This window comes from Rousettus aegyptiacus, unplaced genomic scaffold (assembly GCF_014176215.1).
Source record: "Rousettus aegyptiacus isolate mRouAeg1 unplaced genomic scaffold, mRouAeg1.p scaffold_m13_p_18, whole genome shotgun sequence".
NCBI lineage: Eukaryota > Metazoa > Chordata > Mammalia > Chiroptera > Pteropodidae > Rousettus > Rousettus aegyptiacus.
Genome location: NW_023416293.1, coordinates 11,246,023 through 11,253,797, shown reverse-complemented (window position 1 = coordinate 11,253,797; position 7,775 = coordinate 11,246,023). Strand labels below are relative to the sequence as shown.

The following is a 7,775-nucleotide window of genomic DNA, read 5'->3' as shown; positions in this document are numbered from 1 at the left end:
CCCGCGCACGCGCACGCGCACGCGCACGCGCACGCGCGCGGGGCCTGGCGCGCGCCCGACGCCGGCCCAGGTGGGAGGCGCTCCCGGCTTCCTCCAGTTTGCGCGCGCTTAAGGATGCTGCCGCTCAGGCGAAGGCTTCGGTAAGGCCAAGGAAGGTACTTATTTGCTCTGCGACTTTTAACTGAAATTCTGAGCTCAGGAGGGAGTCCCTTTTTGTTTGGGAGAAAAAAAAATATATTAGTGTTATTCTGTTGAAAATTGAACAGGTATAAACCATATTTTTTACCTTCTACTTTGGGACTTGAACAGGATGTGTGTAGCTGTTTATCTAGGGGATGACATAGCCGTATAACAACTCCACATAGTTTTTTAAAAAATAGTTGACAAGGCAAATGTAAATCTAATTTTCAGTCATACCCTCTTGCACCCATTAAGATGGCCGACCTCGATAAATGGAAAATAAATAGAGGTCGTGATGTGGTTATATTGGAGCCCTGCGCACTGCTGATGGAAATGTAAAATGTTGTAGCACTTGCGGAGGCAGTTTGCTGGTGTGTTAAAAAGCGAAACAGTTACCATCTGATCTGGCAATCCTACTTCTAGATATATATGCAAAAAAAAAAAAAAAAAAGAAAAAGAAAAAGAAAGGAAGGACTCGAGCAGATACACGTACACCAGTGTTGGTAGCGGCATTATTCATAATTGCCTCCAAATGGAAGCAACTCAAATGTCTTTCGATTGGTTAATGGAAAGCGAAATATTATATATGCATACAACGAAATGTCATTCAGCCTTAAGGAATGAAATTCTGACACATGCTACAATGGAGGTGAACCTCGAAAAACAGTGTGCTAAGTGAAATAAGCCAGTCACAAAAGGACAAATATTGTGTGTTTCTACTTATATGAGGTACGCAGCATAGGCAAATTCAGAAAGACAGGAAGTAAAGTAGAGGGTACCAAGGGCTAAGGGGAGGGAAGAGGGGAAGATACTGTTTAATGGCTACAGCCACTGAACTATATACGTAAAAATAGTCCAACTGGCAAATTTTATATTATGCATATGTCATAATTTTAAAAACACTCCGTTCCCCCCCCCCCGCCCCCGCCCCCGCCCCCGCAAATGGAATGCCTTTCAATTTAAAGACCTAACCATAGATACCTTTTTATACTAAGGGCTACATTCCCGACAGGTAACTCTTTCCTCATGAAAAATTTCAAAACAACCCAGCAGAACCATTAAACACCAGCCTTCCTTCCATTATAGTCTGCATCAAAGTTGTAAGTAATTACAACTTTTATTTGTAATCGCCCTACTCCCAAGTGACCACGCTGCTTATTATCATGGGTCAGTTGCCAAGATAGGGCCTGTGCGATCACAGCGTTATACCAGCACTGTGGATGGAGATGGACCGACAGTCCATCACTTTAGCAGGTCAAGCAGGAATTCCGAGTCCTTTCACCCAAACCTGTAGCTCTGCAGCTGAGAGACCGAGAGTAAAGTCATGAAAGAGGGCATGCTGGGTTGGGTTGAACTCTGACCCGCAATTCTCAGAAATAAAATACTTCTGTCTCTAGACCTGCTTTTCCCATGTCCGTTATCGATGAGTGTGAAGAGCTGGTTGAGGAGGCAATGCTGTATTAGAGGAGGCCACGTGGAGACGTGCCAGGTAAGGCTTTAAGTTCAACTCTTAGAACTCTATTCACTGCCGGAAAACCTTGGTACGCACGATTCCATGCTTTGGAGACGGCAAAAAATCAGAAACAATTACTGAACAGTGATGGTTATTATTGCTCATAATAATAATAATAAGCAGCTGAAGTTCATTAGACATCAGGTGCCAAGCACTGACATAATTCCCATAATACTCTGTACTGTTATTATCTGATTTTGCCAGGGAGGCTCAGAGAGGTAAAGAACTTGGCTCATGGTCACAGTGACCGTCATTGGTAGTGTTTGGACTCACACGTGGGGTCGGTGTGACTCCAGAGTGTAGGTCGTTAACCATTACACTCATTTACATATGAACTCACAAAAATAAGACAAGACACATCCCACCTGTTTTATTTAAAAACAAAACAAAACTGGGATTTGGACTTCGACCCTGTAGTCTCTATTTATTAGAAGTTCCTGTGTTTCTTAAGATTCCCCCAGGTTTCCTTGTATTGGTTCCTAGTTTGCCCCGACACCTGAGTGACCACCAGGCTGAGTAGCACCTGAAGGTTGGGATTCTGAGTTTCATCTAGAATTTGAGCCTTCCCAGATTTGGGATCATTATTAGAATCAGCCAGATTCTTCCAAACCTAATCAAAGTGCTCTTTTATTTCCAGTGATTTCAGTACTTAGCTATTGTTGCTATTCCTTTCATCTTTATTTATAGAAAAAACAGAAGGTTTTAGAGGACTATATTTAGAAATGCCATCTGGTAGGCAAACTATCGAACAAAAATGTTTTGTTCTTTTCATGGGACTGCATTACTTTGAAATGTAATTAAGTTTCAGGATGGTTGTTTGCTGTTTTTATGGTGGATCTTTTGACCTGTTGAACTTGGGAAATTATCCCTGGAAGATTTGTATTGATGCATTCTTTTATTCTCTGTGTATCTCTTAATTTTGTTGATGTTGTTGCTACTCGTTTGCTTTCAGCCAGTCTATATGCCCATTGTTGACGCACTCCCTTCTGGTAACTTCCATGTCTGAAGTAAGAAAAGCAAGGAAACAAAATAAAAGCAAAAAAAGAAAAAGCTCCCATTTTGCAGAGTTTTGAAATCTCTTGGGATCTAAAAGGAACTGTTAAGGTCGGAGCTTGGTTTGCTGCTTTAGGGCACACTTGTAGGCTTTAAAGAAATAATTGAAAGATTAGCCATTTAGAATAGTGTATTTGGCATTTTCAAAGGTTACAGTTAAATGAAATAATGATAGTCATGTAGACAAGGCACAGTTCTACATTTTTCTGTTTTACTCATTCTTGAGCATCAGATCATATCCATTGGTTGCTTTTTATCTGTTGCATTATTCTGAGAAACAGAGAAACACGAACAATACATACATAGTGGATAAAATGCCTAAGCCTAAAATTGTATAAATTAACAACGAAAGTTTCTTTATTCATTACCCTTAGCCATTTATGGGAAAAAAACAAAAAGAGGAAAACATAAAGGTCCTGAATTCTTATGAAACAGAACTAAACTCTTTAGAAAGGAATGGTTATATGAGATTATAAACTTTAACATAGCCATTGCCTCAGTTCTAGGGACCTTAAACTCCTTGAGCTGATATTTCCTGTTCTGGGCTCAAATGTCCTTCATACCTATTCCTATAGCAAATCGGGTCCCCACTACGTGTAGCATTTTCATACTTGATCGTTTACTTTTCTGTCATTCCCTTTCCCTCCCTCCACACTATGGGCCTAAGAACGATCAACAGAAATCAAGAACTTTTATTTAATATTGCCGCTGTGCTGAATATTTTGTGATTATTCTCTTGCTCGAAGGCAGCCTGTGGGGGGATGGGGGAGAGAGAGAGAGACAGAGAGACAGGGAGAGAAAGAGTGAATGAGTGTGTGTGTGTGTAAAGAGAAAGAATTTTCATGTAATTTTTCTCCCATATTCCCCACTAGTTTATATTTACATGGTTACCATAGGATGCAGAGTAAACAAAAGACGATCCAAATATCATTAACTACAGCTATGTTAATAGGAAAAGTACAAGAGGTGAACAAGCAACCTACTCAATAATTTACATTAAAAATTAAAAAAACACACTAAAACATCAGCTTTTGGAAACTTAACTAAATCTCAACTTCTTGCTTCGATTTGCACCAAGGATGGTCTTTTAAAGCTGTTTACCTGAGTAATTTATTTTTTACTTCTAATAATTTGTATATTCTTCTTAAAAACGTTGAAGTCTAAGTGGGAAAACATTAATAATATTTTGCTTATGAAGACAAGTGGTTTGACTGTAAGAAAAATATTGATTCATGTCTTGCTTCTCAGTGAGACATGCCACCCATGAAGTCTGCTGGCACTTGCTTTTAATAATATAATTTCAAGAAAGCTGGAAAAAGTATATACCTTCATTTGCAAAAGTGTGAATTATTTATTTTTCTTAACGAAAAATGTAAAGTACATCAGTATGCAACTTAGACTGAAAACAATTTAATGGCAATTTTTTTACCTAACACTATGTAAAATATCAAAAGGGCTTGTAATTTCTTAACATAGATTATAAGACTGTATATCCCTTTCTATACAGCATGGACATAAAATTTTAAGTCTAAAGAAATTACAACATTAAAAGATAAATGGTAATCAGCCTTCATTAAGTTACTTTTTTTCTCCCTCTACAGAGTAGATTCACATATGCTATATACATTTAAATCTTCCCCTTCCCCAGAAAAAAAAGTATCCCATTTGTGCAGGTTATTGAGTTTTTTACATTGTGCAGGTGGAGTTGATAGACAAAAAAGTGTGTTTCATGGTTATTAAAATCGTCAAATACACTAACGAGTTCCCTCTCTTGTCGCTCTTCTCACGGAATAGTGCTGTTCGGTCACATGGCTAACATCTGGAAGCCACTTGGGCTAATAGGTACCGCCAACTTGTTGCTTATTCAGAGAAGACTCTAGCATGGAAATAGAAAAGGCAAATTCCCTGTTCCTTTGATACCCATGTAGACTCGCATCTCGTTGTTGTCTATAAGCCATTTCTTGGTCCCGTGAAAAGACTGAACTATCAATAAATATGTTCTTTGTCTTAAAACGAACTTGCAGAAAACATAAAAATGCACCGCACATGAAACCTCTTGACTGGTTCAGTTCCCGCAGGATGCTATTTGCATTTTGACCCATGGCCCTGGCCATAAACACGAGGTGCATGCATTTTTTTTTTCCCTGCAAGATTTGCTTTGTGCAAAGCAGCCGGCTTCCCTCGTAACATCATTAAGGCGGCCTGAAAAAAAAAAAAAAAGAAGAAAAATATAGAGTGTGATATTAAAAGTTCAGCCATTCTCTTCGTACTCAGTAGCAACCATTTCTTAACTGTGTTCTGCCATCTCTCAGGCGTTTCTAATAGGGTTAATGCTAGAAGCTTCTCTAAGGATTTCGTTGCAAAGATTCATGTGAGCTTAAGAAAGCAGCACACAAATGCTGTAAAAAAACCAAGTAGATATATTCTTAGGTAGTGGTCTGTATTACACATTAGAAAAAAAAAAGCTTGTTTTTGTATTCAAAGGTTATGCTAATCACGACAATCATTTGGGCATCTGAAGCTTAAAATAAAGCCCTTTGAAGAGAGAGCTTTCATTTGCTGTGGTGACAGGTGACAGCTATCCTCAGACCTTGTCATTGTTTGTAATTATTGTCTTTTTTGACCTGTGGTTGATGAAATCCTTTCCTCAAAAGATGTCACCATGTTCCGCGTGACTCCATTCCAAGATGTTCTGCTGAAGTTTCTTGCCCACCTCTCACACTGTTTGAAAAAGTGCGCGTGGCATCCCTGAGAGTGTTTCTGGCAGGCCTCGCTGTTTGCAGGTGACCCTTGGAAGCCCCCAAGCCTCGGGCGTGTTTTGTGCCTAGCCCAGCAAAGCCGTGTTGCCATGGCTATCATTTGAATTCGAGTGGATGAAAAAAATCTCATGGCAAGTGATACAAAATTAGTGATTGTTTACGTGTCTAGATGTCCTATGTTAGATGTAAAATTGTCCTGTGTTCACCACTCCCCAAATGTGAACAGTCTGAGTCTTAAAAAAAACAAAAACAAAAACAAACAAACAAACAAACAAAAAACCTCTAATAATCTTCCCTTCAGCAGTGAAGTCAGAAATCAGTGTTAGCTTCCTGGATGTGATGTAGGTAGATGGTAAGCCACCCTTACATTCTTAATCATCCTAGAAGTTGAGCGGGATACCCCAGACTTAGTAACTATTACCTGGGGATACAGTATAATCTTTCATTAAACTTAACCAAGTTAGTTAAAAGTGTTAACAGCACTGGTTGACTGTCAGCTATATTCTGAGCACTCGTAAGGAAGATAATTGACAAGTCTATATTCTTAAAAACCCTACATTTCTTTTCTGTAGCTCAGAGTAGAACTTAAAGCTATCTGCTTAATAGCTAGAACCTACTACAAATAATCAAAATCCTTCTTGTGTCTACAGTTTTGCTGTACGTAATAGTAAACTGAGTCCTGACTCAGCAGAAGTAACACTGAGAGGAAGAATAGTGAGAGGGGATAGATTTGTTCCTGGAAATCTTCTGCCATTTGCAGAATTGGCATTAGTTTATGAGGAAAATACTCCAGTGATGCATCTGATTGAATTATGTGAGAGAAAAACGGTACTACAACTCAGCTCATGTTACTGTAGTCTTCAATTGCGTCCAATAAAATATACTCAGATACTTTGAACGTTTTGGAAGAGGTCACTTTTTGCTGGCGTCTTCATGTGATTGCACATTTTAAAAGTTATAATCAGTATTCCCTCATTTCATCCTATTATTTATTAATCAGCACATGATTTAGACCATCCAAGTGGTACTTCTCCCTAAGGGTAGCTATGCTTTTCATTTTCCTCAGTTAACACTTATAGTTCTTCCTTTATACTACTATAATAAATATAGTCTGATGCTATAAGTATTTGATTACATGTGCGTTGAGTCCACTGAAGTCGTTTATTCAACCAAATGATGGAGAATATCCATAACGCACTCTGCTAAATACTGTCGGTGGGTGAAAGATATATCAGACTTTGCCCTTAAGGTGTGTATGTTTAGTAGGGAGACATGAGGTGTACGTATCTATAATATAAGGTAAATGTTATTAACACTTATCAAAAGGTTACAGATAAAATTTTCAGAAGTTTCGAGGTGAGAGATCAGGGAAGGTATATGTGGAAGAGACAATCACAGTTGTCTAAATATGGTAATCAGAAATTTCCAGCCACTGGACTCAGACAGCACTTGTAAGTGTTAGGATAGGACCTTGAGCTGCTCTGTCTCCTGTCTGTCCACTGAAGCCCACTATGGGGGAGGAATGTCGCCTGGCAGTGGACCCTCTTGCCTCTGTTTTTTCGCTTGCCTTGTTCTGGCTTCATCGAGTTGATTTTGAGCACCTAGTTAAGAGATTTCTTCTCATGAGAAATCCGTGCTATCTTGCTGTAATGGTGTAGTTCTGACGATCGAGTAGGCTCGTGTGACTCGGACACGATAAGCTTGCAATAGATGTTTGCCGATCGATCGTCAAATGAATGGCTAGCGAGTGAGCGAGTGACTGGCCACCAGCTAGGAAACAAACCAGCCCGAGCAAAGCAGCTGGATCCCGATGGTATCATTTAATGAAAATCACGCAAGAGCACTTAACACCAGGCTTTGAAACTCTATTACAGTATTCAATAAATATTTGTCGAACGTAACGTTCCTCAAAATCCTCAATTTGCGCATTCATAGTACAGTATTTATATTGTCAGAGAAAGCTCAGTCTCCTTGTAAAAGGCGTAATCCTGTTTCACCACTGGATAAATAGATCATTATGCAGTGTTCCCAATAGCTTTCCTAGAAATGACCCCTTTGAGGTTCAAAAAGGAACAAAAAGTGATTAGTTTTTATAAATGTTATGCCACTTCTTATTATATATAGTATTCCATAAAAAGAAACTCCCACAAGACAATTCTGTGTGTCCCATGGGTCTAATACCATAAAGTTTCATTCTTACGGCATCTACATTTTGGCATTTATTTATCAAATATGGGGTGGAGGTAAAAGTATTCGTTTGGCCAGTTTAT

General features: G+C 39.0%; 1 long non-coding RNA gene across 4 annotated transcripts in view; it reads left to right on the top strand.

Annotated features, from left to right (window-relative positions):
• Positions 1–12: 12 nt before the first annotated feature.
• Positions 13–7,775, top strand: part of LOC107520858 — a 350,307-nt gene continuing 342,544 nt past the window's right edge. For all 4 annotated transcript variants that reach the window (XR_004955424.1, XR_004955422.1, XR_004955423.1 and 1 more), the window contains exons 1-2: positions 13–140; positions 1,578–1,669. This is a non-coding gene — a long non-coding RNA (uncharacterized LOC107520858). The remainder of the gene's footprint in view (positions 141–1,577; positions 1,670–7,775) is intronic.